Source organism: Bombina bombina, chromosome 6 (genome assembly GCF_027579735.1).
Source record: "Bombina bombina isolate aBomBom1 chromosome 6, aBomBom1.pri, whole genome shotgun sequence".
Classification (NCBI taxonomy): Eukaryota; Metazoa; Chordata; class Amphibia; order Anura; family Bombinatoridae; genus Bombina; species Bombina bombina.
In genome coordinates this window covers 658,409,962-658,429,922 of record NC_069504.1, presented here as the reverse complement: position 1 = coordinate 658,429,922, position 19,961 = coordinate 658,409,962, and the positions used below count along the sequence as shown (strand labels likewise).

Here is a 19,961-nt window from a genome sequence, read left to right as displayed (position 1 = left end):
TATGTGCTAGGTTCATATGTGCTACATAGATAACATTGTGCTCACTCCGGTGGAGAATGATAATGGTTATATAAGAACCACCACTTATTGGCTAAAATACAAGATTGCAAAAAACACCGAGATAAGGGGCAGCCTGCAGGGGCTTAGATATAGAAATCAGGTAAAAATATATTGATATAACAGTGTTGGTTCTGCAAAACTGGGAAATGTGTACCTATCTTTTATAGCAATAACTATTTTAAAGTAGACGGTCCCTTTAAAATGTCCAACCTAATCACTGTGTGTGTGTGGGGGGGGGCACAGATTTTTCAGTAGGAAAAGTAGGTAGATACCTGGGGCTTCTGGGCAGCAGGCATAATTGATGCTAGTCCTGAAAATTGTAGGATTAAACTATTGAAAATCTACAGTATGTTACTGCAGAATATTAAAAAGACATTGTAGTGTAAAAAATAAATGCTCTAATTTGTTAAAATATGTCATTTTCCCGCTACTCATTGTAAGGGGTTAGACACTAGGTATGGGCATTTATTCATTTTGGCATTCTGTTTGTGAAACAAATGTTGAACATGGCTGCGGTCAGCAGCTTTCGGCTATTTTCAGAGCCGGATTTATTAGAGAGAAAGAGCAACACACAAAAGCAAAGCAAAATAATAAGTGCACACACCTATTAAACACAGAGGTTAAATCCTAACCACAGTCACGATCGGCTGGGATGTGTTACAGTCACTGCCAATTGGCTCATCAGCTGTTTCCTGCATAGGACCAGAATTTTTCAGCGACTCCCAAGCTGGACTTTATCTGTTTTTTTAAACCCCTTTGCAGGACTTAAACACAAATAGTTCCACGGTGAGAAGTGTAAGAATTACAAACTAACAAATTACAACATATCATTTTTTCCACTACATTGTCCAATTAAATTTGGAAGTGTAGAATGACAAAAGGGTTGGACTCCTGATTGACTGCAATGTGCTGTCAATCTACATAACACTACTGTGCATAAAATTTACGGATTTGTAGACCTGTTTTACTTGAAAACAAGTTAGTTACATCCAGAAGAACCAAATATTGCTGAACTCACAAGAGTCTATGACAGGCCAATGAGATTAAAGACAAAAGTCAGCTGACACATGTCCAGTAGGTATCAGGAATTTATTTTACTCTGAACTGTGCATGTGAAGGCCAGCAAAATCAGTGTGATATACTTATGTATTTACATGTGATGAGCAGATGGGGCATATAGTAATGCATTAATGAGGTATTAACAAGTTAATGGCCGCTAGCTAACACCATCACTACCACTGATTATAAATAACACAGCAATGAATATTAAAATGATTGCAAATATTGCAAATACATTAAGAAGATTATTTGCTGTTTGTAAACATATGAACATAAAAGTTTTCTTAACCCCTTCCTGCCCAGACTTATTTGTCTACATCGGAACAAAGTTCCGATGTAAACAAATAAGTAAAGCATTCAAAACACTCGATCTTTCATGTGATTGCGTGATTTCAATGATGATCGTGTCGGGGGAAGTGCCTATGACGCTAAGCAAACCCTCCAGCTCACAATCCTATTCCGGAAGAGCCTTTAGCTTTAGTACAACCAAACGGCTATGACGTTCTATGACGTCCTAACGTCTTTAAAGCCCAGTGCGGTTAGGGCAGCATAGAACGTCATAACGGCGCAAATGGGTTTAATAATGTCCAAGTATCTGTACTGATTCAATAGAAATATGAAACCCAAACATTTTCTTTTATGATTCAGACAGATCAATACGATTTGAAACAACTTCACAATTTATTTGTATTATTAAAGGGATATGAAACCCAAAATTGTTCTTTCATGATTCAGATAGAACAAGCAATTTGAAACAACTTTTTAATTTACTTCTATTATCAATTTTTCTTCATTCTCTTGGTATTTTTTGTTGAAAAGCAGGGACATTAGCTCAGTGGCCTGCCCATTTCTGGAGCACTATATGGCAGTAGTTTTGCAAGAATGTTATCCGTTTGCAAGAGCACTAGAGGGCAGCACTATTTCCTACCATGTAGTGCCCCCGATGCCTATATTTGAAGTTACATTTATGTCAAATATACTTTGTTTTCTTTTTACTAAATGTTTTGACCTAGTAATTACATAACTAAGCTGTACAGAGGGAGGTTTCCAGTGTAACTGAGTTTTATGAAGCCTGCTGATTGTGCCAAATTATACGACAACCTTTCCCAGTATTATACACCCATGTAACCCAACATACTGTTATTAGCTGAGGCATCAACCTGTCTGTAGATATGACTGATGTGTTTTTATTCTCTTCCGCCTATCACTGCATCTTTTTGTTTGTACATTGAAGTCTTAATATAAATCAAACATTGAAAACTCATATAAAAACGGGTTTTCATGGATAATTTTGAACTTCGAATTATGGTTCGTAGAAATACTTATAGCCATGCAGTATTTTAAAGTGAAGGTAAAGTATTTACTAGCTGAATACATTAATTATTAGTCATTATTTAAATAAGGTAATCACTAACTTTTCTTCCACAATTTGTTTTATATTTATGAAATAAAAGATTTTTCTAATTCCCTACCATTACAATCTTGATTCCCAACTGCTATTTCCTTATTTTCTATTCAGTGACGTATAGAGCAGTCCCACCCGCTCTATACGTGTCTCCAAAGCGCGTTCACGATTATCAGTTGAACTGCGCATTCGCAAATATATTTTTTTTCCATAAAAGTGAGTACACATACACCCCTCACATTTTTGTAAATATTTTATTATATCTTTTCATGTGACACACTGAAGAAATGACACTTTGTTACAATGTAAAGTAGTGAGTGTACAGCCTGGATAACAGTGTAAATTTGCTGTCCCCTCAAAATAACTCAACACACAATGTCTAAACTGTTGGCAACAAAAGTGAGTACACCCCTAAGTAGAAATGTCCAAATTGGGCTCAAAGTGTCAATATTTTGTATGGCCACCATTATTTTCAAGCACTGCCTTAACCCTCTTGGGCATGGAGTTCACCAGAGCTTCACAGGTTGCAACTGGAGTCCTTTTCCACTCCTCCATGATGACACCACGGAGCTGGTGGATGACCTTGCGCTCCCCCACCTTCCGTTTGAGGATGTCCCTCAGCTTATTTAGCAAGGATGTGGTTGTCTTGGAGGTGTGTTTGGGGTCGTTATGTTAGAATACTGCCCTACGGCTCAGTCTCCGAAGGGAGGGGATCATGCTCTGCTTCAGTATGTCATAGTACATGCTGGCATTCATGGTTCCCTCAATGAACTGTAGCTCCCCAGTGCCGGCAGCACTCATGCAGGCCCAGACCATGACACCCCCACCACCTTGCTTGATTGTAGGCAAGACACACTTGTCTTTGTACTCCTCACCTGGTTGCCGCCACACACGCTTGACACCATCTGAACCAAATAAGTTTATCTTGGTCTCATCAAGCCACAGGACATGGTTCCAGTAATCCATGTCCTTAATCTGCTTGTCTTCAGCAAACTGTTTGCAGGCTTTCTTGGGCATCATCTTTATAAGAGGCTTCCTTCTAGGACGACAGCCATGCAGAGCATTTTGATTCAGTGTGCGAGGTATGGACTGAGCACTGACAGGCTGACCTCCCCCAACTCTTCAACCTCTGCAGCAATGCTGGCAGCACTCAAAAGTCTATTTCCCAAAGACAACCTATGGATATATTGTGGAGCATGTGCGTGCACTCAATTTCTTTGGTCAACCATGGTGAGACCTGTTCTGAGTGGAACCAGTCCTGTGAAATCGCTTTATGATTTTGCCCACCATGCTGCATCTCAGTTTCAGGGTCTTGGCAATCTTCTTATAACCTACGCAATCTTTATGTAGAGCAACAATTATTTTTTCAGATCCTCAGAGAGTTCTTTGCCATGAGGTGCCCTGAACTTCCAGTGACCAGTATGAGAGAGCGATGACACCAAATCTAACACACCTACTCCCCATTCACACCTGAGACCTTGTAACACTAAAGAGTCACATGACACTGGGGAGGGAAAATGGCTAATTGGGCCTAATTTGGACATTTCCACTTAGGAGTGTACTCACTTTTGTTGCCAACGGTTTAGACATTAATGGCTGTGTGTTGAGTTATTTTGAAAAGACAGCAAATTTACACTGTTATACAGGCTGTACACTCACTACTTTACATTGTAGCAAAGTGTCATTTCTTCAGTGTTGTCACAAGAAAAGATATAATAAAATATTTACAAAAATGTGAGGGGTGTACTCACTTTTGTGGGATACTGTATATAGGGCCACTGGTCCCAGACTACTTAGGAATTGCAGTGGACGACTTAGAAATGTAACTGTTTCCTAACTTTAACATTGAGTGGACTAATAACGTTTTCCCTATGGGCTAGTAGCTTTTAACACATGACTACTTAACCATAGTGATATTTTTCCACCCCTTTGTGTGTGTGTGTGTGTGTGTATATATATATATATATATATATATTCTAGAGAAAGGCTGCAGCACTCTAAAGTTTCGTATTTCTTTATTGCAAGCATTACAGACATACGTGATGTTTCGGGCAGTGCCCTTTCTCAAGCCAAGTGATTTAAGTCAGTGTGCATTCCAATACCTGGAATCTTAATTGGCTAACGTGTTTTTTCTCTCTAAAGTGTGCTGCTACTGGTAAATCTGTTCCTTTTCTAATCAAATATTTATGTTGTGTAATTCTATCTTTGACTTTTAGACTTGGCTCATCTATATATTTTAAGCCACAAGGGCATTTAATCATATAGACGACATAACCTGTTTGACATTTGAAATACCACTGTAATATCATTTTTTTACATGAATGCGGATGCCTTACTATGTCACCTCTGGTCACACTATTACAATGTGAACAATTTTAGCATGGAAAGGTAGCTTTTTTATTGTTTAGTGATTTGATATTTTCTTTTAAACCTATATCTAAGTATACAAAACTATCATGTAGGCTCTTGGCTCTTTTATATGCTAAAATTGGTGGATTTTGAAACAGTTTTATGCCTGGATAGCTATTTTTAACACATACCAATGCTTTTTAATTATACCTGTAATTTTATTACTATTATTATGTTGAACTTGCTGATAAAAGCTATGCATTTATCATTTTTTTTATTAACATTTTTATGCAAACCTTTTTACCTCCAATAATTTATCATCAAGTAATGTAACAGGGTAGCCTATTTCAATATTGTTTTTCTTTATTTAATTAGACCTAGTTTCAGATAATCTATCTTCACTTACAATTTCCTGCGCACCTATATATATATATATATATATATATATATATATATATACTGATGATGCCCACAGAAGGCAGAGCAATCATCTATTGTTGTTATGTTCCTTGTTCAGAGGAGAATTACCTGGTATTTCGGGGCTGGACCGACCTTACTAGGCGGGATCAGACTGATATACTTCAGGAATGTTCACCTCTGAGAAAAGCACAATCAGGCTAAAAGAGGTTGCTCCTAGGTGGTAACTCGCCATAGAACAAGCTACTGAGTTGTTGTTCGTTCCTGGTAGAGTGCTTCTCTTTGTGTATGCATTTGTATTATGTCCCTGGGGTAGTCTCCCTAAGGGTGATGGGGGAAACCAGAGGCAATTAGGAACTCTGTAGTGAATGATAGATAGATGAAAGGTAATTTGTACGCTATGCGCTTCAGCAATTAGTGGCCCCTGGTCTGCAAGTTTGTATGGTCTACCACTTTGTGGCAGGGCTGTTATTGCTCCAAGAAGCTTCCACTTCCCAATAATAGCACCTACAGTTGACTAGTTGGTGGATTTAGTAAAGCAGAACTTTCACAAACTAACTTGTGGCAAAGGCTCATCAATATGACCCATTGTAACGCCAATGTTTGTCTATGGAGATTTCATGGCTATGTGCTGGTGTGGCTGAAATACCTGAAGTCAATAATAAGAAGGGGTGCCCACAAACTTTTGGCCATGTACTTGTGTCACTGTTCTCCCCAGGACCTATTTAGGGCTACATTACGAGCTACGTGCAAGAGATAAGGGGTTTGTTGCGGCTGTTTGCGTGTGTCGGGTTTTTCGCTCATATTACAAATTGAAAGTAAACGTGATTGCTTGAGCGCAATTTAAGATAACTGTGTGGTGAAACAAAAAAGTCTCACAAAACACATAAAAAAATGCATTACTTAATACACTTGTCTTACACTATTAATAACACAAACAAGTTCTAAGGAATCAAAGATATGAAACGCAGAAAAAAAGGCAGGCGTGTGTGTGTGTACACATGTATTTATATGTGTATATATGTATTTACAGACATATATACACATTTATACACAAATACAAATGTACACATATATAGACTTATATATAAGTGCATTGGAGCCCTTCTTATGTCAAGTAGATGAAAACATGAATAAACATGTTTATACAATATTCATATTTAAAAATATGGTTTTAACAATGTATTTACTGTAAATATTTCACATTCTAATGTTTTGCACATAGCAGAATATGTTCTAAATATTTCTTTATATATATCTGTATATATCTATACCTATATATAAATATATATATAATATATATATGTAGAGTTATATATTTTACCAAAACAGCATCAGATCAGATATATGTAGAAATGTATATTTATGAATAAATAGAACATATTCTGCTATGTGAAGAACATTGGAATGTGAAATATTAATATTTTCATGTCAGATTAGCGCACTTGAGAATATGCGATCTTGTTTGCGTGAGTAGGGTGTAAGATTTTTTTTCCACTTTTTTGCCCCATTGAATTTTATGGGGGAATACATTATCGCAAGCATGATATTATAAATTCGGCCTTTTACGGGCCTCGGGTTAGCGCACAAGCAAAAACAGTTTACTTTCAAATTGTAATATGAGTGGAACCCGATGCATGCAAAAAAACTTACTTCTAGCACAGTTAACACTCAAATGGAAGCATTAAATAGCACCCAACTTGTAATCTGGCCTTTAATGGGCACCCCCACCCAACTGATTTTACTGAAGACCCAGATAAAATGTAAGTCAATATTAAGCTTAAATTAGCTAATACATTTATTTTCAATTTGTGTTGCACAATTATTATTATATTTATTTATGTTAAATTATGTAATTCATTTGTACCTTGGATAGCTTAAGTAACATTTATAACTAACAGAAAATGTCACAATATAACAAAGTATTATACTGCCCCCCCCCCCCTCTCGGTTACTTCACAATGCCAAATAACTGGCAACATTTTCTATGGAGAACACTGTGTGTGTATAATTTGTGGCTACGGTTTAGGACCCAGGTAAGAAGACACTTTGGAGCAGTTCCTGTGCTTCTTTGGGCTTTGCACCTAAGGCTAGTATGGGGTTAAATGCATGAGTAAAATCAATAAGGACTAGCTCCATGGCTCCCAGAATTTGTCAAGCCCTTATTTGGATAAAGCATGTGGCTACTAGTATCAGGTTAACTTGAATACAACTACAATTTCCAACCAATAACATAACTGCTGAAAAGGATATACAATGATTATCAGCTAATAAACATTTTCTTACTAATAATGACATTTTTAAATTGGCCTTTTTACCAAACCTTTGGTTAATAGGAAATATTAATAATTTTTACCAGGGGGTTAGGAACAAGAAAGCAATCAATGAATACAAAAATACTTTGATTAATTATCTAAATGTCAGAACATGAGCATCTTATAATCAAAATGTGGCTATTTCTCTGATGTTAATATTCAGATTTCATAGGCATTAAAAAAACATTGAAAAAGCAATTAGATTGTTATATCATTTGTTATATCAAATGTAGGACAAAGTCATGAGGCATTGGTTTATTCATTGTAACAGAGGTTTCTAAGCCAGTTCATACATAATACTCTTATGGGATAAACATTAAAAGTAATAATTAAAACTGGGTGCGGGATAATATGAAAGACTTTAAATCTGTCAATTATTAAAAGGTAAAAAAATAGAGACAGAGTCAAATGCCTGTAATATAATCTATTAGCAACATGTATTCATCCAAAGTGGTATATTCCTCAAAAAGAAAATAAGAGGTACAAAGATCCCAATAGCGTTATATATCAGATACATTTTTTTTAGAAATTTCAGCTGATAAGTGGTTACCAACATCTGATCTGACACAGTTTTATATAAATGGTACTATAACTTGGCAGGTGTATGAGTTAATAGTTTATTTGCCACCACATTTAGCCAGTATTAGGGACAAATACAAAACAGTCAATAAAAGAAAACTTTCTGAAAGGGTTCCACACTACCCTTGGGGAAAACCTTGGTTCAAGCATGTGGTGCCCAAGTTAAATTACAGAAAAAGATGACATCATAAATAATGAAAGTATATCAACATTTTTTGTTACTACACATAATAAAACATTTTATATAATCTGTTTATAAAAAAAATCTGTTTCTAAAACTTTTTTATGTTCCTTTTGAGTATAGGGTGCATTATTTTGTACTTGGTCCCACACTAAGAATAGCGCACTATCTGTCATTACAAGTGGATGATAAAGAAGGTTAACCAGAGAATCTTAACGGGACCAACATTTATTTAGTGCGACAAATACTTTAAATGGACAGCAAGAGAGTGTTAATAGTGGTCATATTATAAGTGCTGTAAAATGCTTAAAAATTTGGGAGGACTGAAGTAGACCACTGGGTATTATTGGGAATAATTTAAAGGGGGGAACATTTTTGGGTGAACTGTCCCTTTAAGCTTATTCTTGTGCATTATTGTGTTCTTGCTGTGTTATTTCTGTGCTGCGTAACTTGGTTACTGTATTATGGAGAAGACAGGAGTTGTCTAGGCTAGATGATTTGGAGGGAAGGTCTACCGATTTTTTATTTCCAACCAACAAGGTCATGCTTTGCAAATTGACTATCAAATTTCCTTTATTCTCGTTGGTACCCAAAGTGAATTGGAAAGTTGTTGTAAATTGCCTGCTCTATCTGAATCATGAAAGAGAAACTTTGGGTTTTATGTGCCTTTAATCAAATTTCTACTTAAAGTGAAGGTAGGTAAACTTTGATGAATCAAAGCCCGTTTTTTTAAAAATACTATTAAAAACAAGGGCACTTTCGTTCATCAAAGTTTACAAAGCAGCCATTTTGATTAAAAACTTACCTCTATTCTTTGCACAGCCAGAGCAGCATCCCCCACCCGGAGATCCTCTCTTCACACATCATCAATGACAAATCCAGTTTCTTCCAATCACGGCTTTCCCCCCAGAGTAGTCATTGCCTGAGGCCATGCTGTGATTGGAGGAAGCTGGATTAGTCATTGATAACGTGTGAAGAGAGGATCTCCGTGTGGGGGGAGCTGCTCTGGCTGTGAAAAAACAAAGGTAAATTTTTAATCAAAACGGCTGCTTCGTAAACTTTGATGAATGAAAGTGCCCCTGTTTTTAATAGTATTTTTTAAAAAACGGGCTTTGATTCATCAAAGTTTACCTACCTTCACTTTAAGTAGAAATTTGATTAACGGCCCATAAAACCCAAAGTTTCTCTTTCATGATTCAGATAGAGCAGGCAATTTAAAACAACTTTCCAATTCACTTTGGGTACCAACGAGAATAAAGGAAATTTTATAGTCAATTTGCAAAGCATGACCTTGTTGGTTGGAAATAAAAAATCGGTAGATCTTCCCTCCAAATCGTCTAGCCTAGACAACTCCTGTCTTCTCCATAATACAGTAACCAAGTTACGCAGCACAGAAATAACACAGCAAGAACACAATAATGCACAAGAATAAGCTTAAAGGGACAGTTCACCCAAAAATTTTCCCCCTTTAAATTATTCCCAATGTTCTTTTTTACCTGCTAGAGTGTATTGAATTGGTTACAAGTAGCTCTTTACTCCTATTTCAGCATTTGAAATAGCTGATTTAGCCTGTGGTATAGCCACCTATACTGAAAGTTTGGATACTGGAGTATATGCTATTGGCATAGGCTCTCTTAGCAAGTGCTGTGTTTAAAATGCTGGTGCACGGTGCATACTTAAATACACTTTTGAAACAGCTATAGCTTTTATTAGAAGCATTTTTACTAGTGCATGTATATTACAAAATTGCTTCTGTTAAATACCGAAATGCACCCATGTGGTTTCCAATTTTGGCTAGAATATCCCTTTAAACGTACATCCTAGCAAAGCTCTGCTGGCCTCACTATAGACTACACATCTAGTTGTACAACCTTAGGTACAAGTCAGAACCTGCAAGATAGAATTTATTTGTATTGTGCACCAAACCCATAAGGGTATCCCAGCTGTCACAATCTCAGGTAGAGATTATAAAACAAAGCTTAACTGCAGCTGAACTCTACAATATGTTTTTCAATTTTAAACAACTTTCCAATTTATTTCTACTATGTAATTTGCTTGATTATCTTGAAAATCACACCTAAGTAGGCTCAGGAGGTGAAAGCTAGCTGTTGATTGGTGGCTACACATATATGCCTCTTGTCACTGGCTTAATGATTGTGTTCATCTAGCTCCCAGTACTGCATTTCTGCTCCTTCAATAAAGGATACCAACAGAATGAAAAAGCATTGACAACAGAAGTAAATTGGAAAGTTAATTAAAAATATATGAATCATGAAAGAACAATTTCGGGTTTCATATCCCTTTAAAATGCATTACAGAAAAAAATGAATCTCGCCGCCTGGGTGAAGATGGATGTCCGGACTTCAGGAACCGTGAGTAGATTTTATGGGGTTAGTGTTAGGTTATTTTTGGGTGGGTTTTTGTTTAGATTAGGGATGGGCACTTAGATTAGGGAAGGGCTGAATGCCCTTTTTTTAAGGGCAGTGAAAAAGAGCTGAATGCCCTTTTAAGGGCAATACCCATACAAACGCCCCTTTAGGGACAATGGGTAGTTTAGGATTTTTTAGAGTTAGGTTTTTTTTATTTTGGGGGGTTGGTTGGTTAGTGGGTTTTACTGTTGGGAGGACTTTGTATTTTTTTTTACAGGTAAAAGAGCTCTTTAACTTAGGCCCTTTTAATATTAGTCATTAAACCGTTGTTTGATGCGGTTAACCCATTACCTCAATGTGTCAAGTATACATTTTATTATCAAGTAAACAACACATGTTGTAACGCAAGCACGGATAATACACTGTACAGCTTAACAGCGACTCATGCATTTAGCTATCATTAACAAGTACCTAACTTAAGACGTTATCAAAGCTAGATACAACTGTTATTCAATATCCGCTCCATACAGGAGAACTAGAGGTGTTGAATCCCCTGAATGCCGCAACTAGCTTAGACTGTTACTTGTTTTAGCTAACGCTACATTGTGAAGCTATTGATACCTTCTATCTGTATAATTAGCGCTACATTGTGCATCGTATACCAACAATCTTATTTATTCTTTCAGTACCTACTTAGAACATGATGTTATATTGTATTTCAGCGTACAAATAAGCACGCAATGTTATTTAATACTAAAGATATATCTCAATAGAATTATAACACATGACGATATACTGAATTACGGCTGACCAAGCTTCACTGATGATATAATAATTAATGCATGAGGCGCTCAGTTATTTGTTCTAATAACCTTATACTAAATAATAATTAATGTACTTTAACTAACCATCTAAACAATTTATTTATGTTATATAAACAAGTACATTTTTACAAATTATATTGAGAACAAAAATTATTAAGTGCATTTATCGCTACTCACAACATGTTTTTACCTCTAGATGGCTCTCTAACAGGACGCTACTAAGCTAATATAATACACTTATTTAATATTATCCATCACAAATGAGAGAGGATATAATAATCCTGTATGCCTGTTGGGTTTAACCCTTTACTAAGTTGCACCAAAGAAGTCATAGAGGACTGATTTATTATTTAGTTCAAGCATATATTATAACATTAGGAGCTACAGAACATACTTCTGAATTACTCTATAATTATTATCCACAGGATTTCTATGATACTTTATATAGGAGATTTAAAAATAATCAGTAAAACACTAGACTCGACCCAAACCCTATAGTGGTCTTACAGAGAATATGTAGAATCTTATATTTAATTATAACTATTATATAGTATCATTACCCTGAACAACTATCATCCATCTTTTCTACAATAAAATCATAAAGTTATGACAACTAGTAAGTTATATAGCTCGCTATTATTGACCTATCCTCATAATGACTACATATGTACCTTGATGACATTTGACTTGACATTCTAAGTGATAAACATAATTAACTGAGTATTATACTCATTTCTCACAAGTACTTAATAAGGACTATATACAGGTCCTATTGTGAGTACCTTTACATTATGTTTAATCACAATATACACGGTATCAGTACCCAGAGTTAACCAAAATGATATCTATCTGACACTCTTATTTCAATTTCCACCAGATCTGGTATAATCCAGGTGGAATCATACATAACAACTACTAGTTTTCTAGTTTTTTTTTTAAGTGAGCCCAATTTTTAATCCATTATTAATAAAGTTTATGTTTTAATGAGTCTTTTTTCTTACGTAAATAGTAACCACAACACATGCTCATAATTTAATACTTTAGGGAAGAGAGTGCTATTTATGTGTACACTTTTTTTGCAACTTCTTTAGTTGTATTAGAATCATGTAATATTGGTACACAGCACCTAAGGGCTACATTTATTATTAATAAGGCCAAGCCGATACGATTAGAAGCCCTACCCTCTATACCAATAGGAGTGCCATCACACACACCCCTTATTTCGTGATCTTAATATGCGTTCCTGGCCATTCCAGCGTAATGGCCAATTTTTCAGCATTAAAAGCCGAACCGCACAGTAACGCAAAACTCGTAATCTAGGTGTCTGTTTGCTTATATACCATTAATACACTGCTGCTGTGGAGCTGACTTTATGGGCCAGATTACAATTGGCGCACTATTTAGCACTTTCGCCCGAGCATAAATTTCATTAGAAGTAATCTATTTGCATGTGCCGTGTGCGCGTATTACAAGTTGAATGTAAAAAGTTTGCATATGAGTGAAACCCAATGCGTGCTAACCAAATATTGTGACGCATTAACGTATTCTTCCCATAGTAATCAAAGGAGAGCGCAGAAGAATAAAAGCAAACGCCTATCGCTCGTTAGCCCGAAAGGACTTATTTATATTTCACATTCCAATGTTCTTCACATATAGAAAAATCTAATTTTTATTGTCAATACATAATTTTATATATATCTATACCTATATAATAAAAGGCCAGGTATGTTTGTCCGAAGCTGTCATGCGCAGTAGAGAATGCGCAAGGACAAATATACCTGGCCATAATGAAGGATCAGTCAGTGAGGATCAGACAGCAGAGAGGGTGGGCGGGAGCGGGTGTGAAGGGGGCGTGGCCAATGGGAGCGGGCATGGTGGGGGCGTGACCGGGTGGGAGCGCGGGCAGGTGGGTCACCTGCACTGCAGAAAATGGCCCATCTACACGGGCTTTAGGACTAGTATATTTAATAATAAAAATAAATTTTGTGAAGAACATAGAAATGTAAAATATAAATATCGCTTTAGGTCTAATGCAGTGTCGTGTTAGCACAAATGAAGAATTGCTAACCTTAATGCGTGTTATTTAAATATTGAATATAAAATATTAAAAAATATTAGTAATATTTAAAAAAAGATTATACATATTGTAAAATAATCCAGAGGATATATTGCAAGCGTGCAAGAGTTAGCGCAGCACTTGCAATCTAGCCCTATGCAGCGGTTAAACACATATAGTGCAATAAGAAAATGATGTAACAAATTAGATCATGTTCTTATTGCAAAATTAAAAATTAAGCTTTCCCTATTCAGACAGAGCATTCAATTTTAAACAACTTTCCAGTTTTCTTCTATTATTTATTTTGGATCATTCTCTTGGCATCCTTTGCTGAAAAGCATATCTATGTAGGCTCAGAAGCAGCAATGCACTACTAGGGGCTAGCAGCTGATTGGTAGCTGTACATAAATGCTTTCTAACATTGGTTCATGTTATGTATTCAGCTGGCTTCCAGCTGCTGCTCCTTCAAAAAAAGGATACCAAGAGAATGAAGCAAATCTGATAATTGGAAAGTTGTTTAAAATTATATGCACAAAATAGGATTATATACACACAGGCACTAACTTGGCACCTGCTTACTCATTATAAGACTTAATCCTATTTTCTCTTACTGATAGCCCTATCCTGTCAGCCTGCCTTCGTCTCCAGTTCTGAGAACTCTAACGGACCCTGACCCTCCCTGCACTTGCCATCTTCGACTACTTCTCCCGACAGTCTCACATCAACCTACCTGTCTGTGTCTGTTGCCCGCCCGGCGGGTCTTGTCGTTGTGGGCTCGTCCCTCTCCATCCCCAACGGTGCTGCGCGGGGGGGAGTCGGGCTTGGATCTGTGCGTGGACCTGCTGTGCAGTTTCCCCCACGTTGTGACGGCCGCTCGGTGCGGCGCCGCCCACTCCCCCCCCACCGGTGCTGCGTGGGGGGAGTTGAGCGCGGCTCTTGGTTTGGAAACCGTTCTGCCAGATGGCGTCTCCGCTGGTCTGGTCCAGTGACATAACGAGCAGGAAATAACTACGGAGCGAGACCGGCTTAAAGTTACCGCAGGAGGGGGTGAGTCTGAGTCAGCCTGACTGGCGAAAAGTCAAACGAATGGTCATTAGGTGATTTGGAAGCAGGTATTGACACCAGTAAGGGCCTACTCAGTAAATCAAGGGTCAACCTATTTTTCAATCATATATTGGGATCACTACCAGTCAAAGTGAAAAGACTGTTCAAGGGAAATTATTAGAAGCCTGAACGAACCTTTGTTTATTTCCTTAGTTGATAAGCGCCGGGGACCCTGGAAAAAGCCTTTTTTTTGTTTTTTACTAATTATTCAGCCTTAAATTCTTCTTCCCTAAATATTGCTGTTCTCTAAAGCATTATTGTATTTATTAGCATCCTTGGCAATTTTTCTTGTTTTTTCTCCTTTCCATTCCCAGTTTTTGTCTCCACTGTTTGCTGTAATAACTGATGCCCCTTAAGGTTTACTTAATTTATCTTTACTAGGGTATAAGTTACTGGGCGATCTAAACCCCTTACTTGAAGGGAAGGAAGGGGGGGAAGAGGGAAAGAGAAAGGGAAAAAAAGAAATAAATCAAGAAAGGGTAAACTGGAGCCTGGGGAGGGTAATAAAGAGGGCTTATATTTAAAGTATTTCTTGACTGCTTGCAGTATATCTATCTTGTTGTAGTTATTGAAAGGTTTTTGCAAAATATAGGACTTCCTAGACTAGCGTCCAACAATTCACTTCTGTCAGCAAGCACAATTTAGAATTCAGTCAAATCACATTTCTTGAAACTCTCTACTCCCCTGTGCTTAATCTTTAAAATTCTCTGTATTATATATCTTATTTGGTCTTCCTAGATTAAATTAAGTTATTCATTATACTGACTTAATCTGTTTTCCACTGCATACAACCTGTCATAAAAGCTACTCTGTACACACGGTTTTCACCTTAAGCTCACCTTACTATAATTTTGATGTTTAGTATGTCCATCAGCCCATAGGTAAATTCATAATCTCTCTGGTGTAGGGCCAAGGGAAGCTTTATTCTCGGCCTTCCACCTAGTAGAGGCTATTATTTAAAGTTAGACCATCTACTTAAAACATCAGGGAGACTAAGAAAAAAAAAAAGGAATTTTTTTTTTCTTTTTTCATAGGCTGTGATTGGTGTATAGTTTTTACTTCAAGGTTCTCTAGGCCTTAATTTTTCCCAGGCTCTACATTGAGTCAAAATAACCCCCTGATTCTGCCCCCCTTCTGCCGCCACCATCGTTTTGGCGATCGAGCTTTATTCACCTCACCTGGCTTGGCCTCTAATTCACTCCCCTTTTTTTTTTTTTTTTCATTTCCCCTCTCGCACGTCGATAATAGACTGTTTCACTGACACTATTTCCCCACCTCCCTCACTTCCTACCCCCACCTCCCCATGATATTTTTAACATAGTAGGAACGGGCAGGACTTTTTCCCCTAGGTTCACTTTTCCCTTTCTTCTTTTTTTCCACCATTTTCTCTGCGCACATAGTGGCACATGGATAAATTTTTTCACATTCACTCTAAGACTCCCTTGCCAACGATGGCGGCAAGACAAAGAGACAGAAAAGTAAAAAATACCGCAGACATTCTGCCTGAGTCTCAAACATCCGTCACATCACCTCTCGCACCTGATACCTATAACATGCAAACTTTGGTTACCAAAATTTCCGAGGCTCTGACACCAAATTTTGACATACTTAAGGCTGAGATTAAGCAAGACCTTGCATCACTTTCACAAGAAGTCAGGCAATTCGCCATCAGAATCAGCGAAGCTGAACAGAGGGTCTCGGATCTGGAAGATCTAACCACACTACACACTACTAACTTAGACGCAGTTAACCGATCCATTACTACAATACAGACTAAACTAGAAGACCTTGAGAATCGTTCCCGCAGGAATAACATAAGGATAATTGGCATTCCAGAGAAACAATGCCACAACTTCTTAAACTTCCACCTAATTATCCCAAGATCATAGTCGAAAGAGCCCATAGGCTAAGTAAGCCCTTGATAGACAACAAAGGGAATCACAGGCCTAGACCGGTAATAGCGAAACTCTTGAATTTTCAGGATAAAGTCGCATTGCTACAGTTCTTTCGTAAAAATCAACCTATATTTATTAATGGATCAAGGATTCTCCTCTTCCAGGACTTCTACTCTGAGACGTCCTCCAGGAGGAGAGCCCTGGCCCCAATTTGTTCCAAACTCATTCAGCAAGGATATCAGGCCACTATTATCTATCCAGCAAAATTAAAAATTATAGAAGGCACAAACACTCATGTTTTTAATTCTTTATCAGAGGTTGAACAATTCCTGAAAGAATCAAAATTGTTAGATAAACAACCATCTGAGCAAGGCAGGTCATTAGCTCCTTCCTAAATTAATTTATGTGTCGTGACTTTTTTTTTCTCTTTTCTTTCTTGTTTTTTTCCCTCCCCTCTTTTTTTCTCTGTATCAACAGTAACTGGACTACTTTTTTTTTTTTTTTTCCTCCTTCCTTTCATTCCCCTCGCCCACTTTTTTCAGGTATCATTCCTTTCTCTCTGAATGGCAAGTCTTAAGTTAGTATCATGGAATGTGGGTGGGATCTCCACCCCCATTAAAAGAAAATCCATCCTTACGCACATGAGAAAATTAAATACCAACATAGCATTCCTACAAGAGACTCACCTGACTCCAGAAGAGTCTTTAAAACTTAAATCTACCTGGGTGAGGGAAAAAAAAATTTCCCCAGGTGTTCGAAGGAAGAGAGGGGTGGCTATATTAATCGGGAAAAAAACAGACCTAGAGGTCATTCACAGTGAGGCAGACTCTCAGGGTAGGTTTGTCCTGTTAAAGATAAAAATTGGTAAAGAGATTTTCACTCTTTGCAATATCTACGCCCCTAACAAACTGGCTCCAGCCTTCTGGTTTAAAATACAGGCTAAGATTATTTCTGTGCAAGAGGGTCATCTGGTTCTAGGTGGAGACTTTAATATTGCTCCTAATTGCCCGTTGGATAGAATGAGACACTCAGCACAATTTCTTAAACAAAAGAGAGATAATTTAGAAGCAAAAATATTTAAATCAATTAAGCAGAATCTGGCAGTTAAGGATATTTGGAGATGTCAAAACCCAGATTTAAGAAACTTTACCTGCCTTTCCAGGGCCCATAAGACTATGTCCAGAATCGACTTACTCCTTATCAGCGATTCTTTATGTAAATTTCTCTCAGACCATGGTCCAACATATTTGGAGTTTCAACTGAGTCAGTTTATAAACAAACCTATACGTTTTATTTTTCCCTCATTCCTTACAACAGACTTAAAATTTAAAAACTGGCTTAAACTTAAATTTGTCGACTATGTTCAACATAATTGCCATTATATAGACTCCCCTCTGCTCTTCTGGGAGGCAGCGAAGGCTGTCCTTAGAGGTGAAATAATAGATTATAGTGCTATGAGACTGAGGAAAATAAGATTGAGAGAAAAAGAAATTACCAACTCAATAATTAATTCCTATAATTCATATCTCCTGTAAAACTCGCCCAGGAACTGGGCAAAATATATTAGAGCCAAGAACGCTGGGGATGCCTTCGCTGTCTTCCGGGAGACACAGAGGGATCTAAAACTTCAAGCCAGGTTATACAGATTTGGGAATAAATCGGGTAAGCTGCTCGCTAATTTAGTTAAAAAAGAAAAAAAATAATCTTCTATAGAAACCATACAACAAGAGGGTATCTTCTTAAAGAAACCTGAAGAGATTGCCCAAGCATTCATCACTTATTACCAGGACCTCTACTCCCACAAGAGCTCGGACCAGTTCAATGAGAGGCAATTCTGGCAGGAAATTTCCTATCCTAAAATTACACATGATTTACTTGAAATTCTCAATGCTCCAATACGGGAGTCTGAGATCATAAAAATTATTTCAGATCTTCCCCTTAATAAAACACCAGGTCCAGACGGTATGCCCAATGAGTTCTATAAAATTATGAATACGGAGCTAGCTCCTTATCTTAACAATCTTTATAATGGTATTTATGTTAAGGGAGAGCCAGTCGCTACTTCTTTTTCTGCTTCTAATACAATCTTGATTTTGAAAGGTGGGAAGGATCCTTCACTTAAAGAGTCATATAGACCGATAGCCCTCTTAAATGTAGATTATAAAATCTTAGCTTCAATTCTTGCCAGCCGCCTACAGCAATCACTTACTAAAATTATACATCCAGACCAGGCTGGATTTTTATTTAAAAGAAACTCCTCGGCAAAAATTAGAGAGGCTCTGATTGTAACTGAATATTTTAAGTCAGGTGGGACGTCGGAGAGTCGGGGGGAGGGGGATGTTTCTGATTTAGCTATTGTCTCAATAGATGCAGAGAAAGCCTTTGACTCAATTCATTTTGATCATCTTTTCACTTCTTTAAATAAATTTGGATTCAAGGGCGAATTTTTAAGATTTATTAAAAATTTATATAAAAATCCACAAGATTGATTGTTAACAATAGCATCTCCTCACAGATAACCCTCGGAAGAGGGACCCGACAGGGATGCCCCCTCTCCCCCCTGCTCTTCGACGTCTCAATAGAGCCCCTGGCGATCATGGTCAGACAACAATTGCCCGGAATTAAAATTGGGGACCAAGTTATAAAAATAGCCCTCTATGCAGACGACGTTTTACTTTACCTTTCAGACACCCAGTTTAGCATACCAAAATTTTTAGATATTGCTACTAGGTTTGGATCTTTCTCAGGCTATAAGATTAATCAAGCAAAATCAGAGCTATTATGGCTGAGGAAGAATAAAAACTCTCTTTCCAACATCCCTTTTAGCCTGGCAACAGACTCCTTCCGTTACTTAGGAATTTTTATTGCCTCCAAAGCAGCGGAGCTCTATGATCTTAATATCACTCCAATTCTAAACACCCTAAGGGAGAAACTATAAAACTGGCAGGGCCTCCCATTATCTATCTCCGGTCGGATAGCTCTTTTTAAAATGGTCTTATTACCAAAACTTCTTTATGTATTACAGAATACTCCAATATTGCTATTGGAGAGGGATGTGCGATTACTTAACAGCGCACTCAGCAAGTTTATCTGGCAGGGGAAAAGACCAAGGATATCTTTAAAGAAACTATCCCTTTCAAAAGAATACGGAGGCCTTGCCCTGCCTAACATTTGTTTCTACAATTATGCCTTTCTTATGCGAGTAATAGCCGATTGGATCTCTAACAGTAACTATGTAACAAACAACTTATTAGAGGGAGCCATATGTCATCTGTATATCCCGTCAGCATTAATTCACTGTCCTCCTAAAGAATTACCTAAAGAAATTAAAATGTTTAAATCCCTTTT

General features: G+C 37.3%; 1 protein-coding gene across 2 annotated transcripts in view; it reads right to left on the bottom strand.

Moving 5' to 3' along the window:
* LOC128663407 (RNA polymerase II elongation factor ELL) overlaps positions 1-19,961 on the bottom strand; it is a 209,879-nt gene that overhangs the window by 165,369 nt on the left and 24,549 nt on the right. The window lies entirely within an intron of this gene.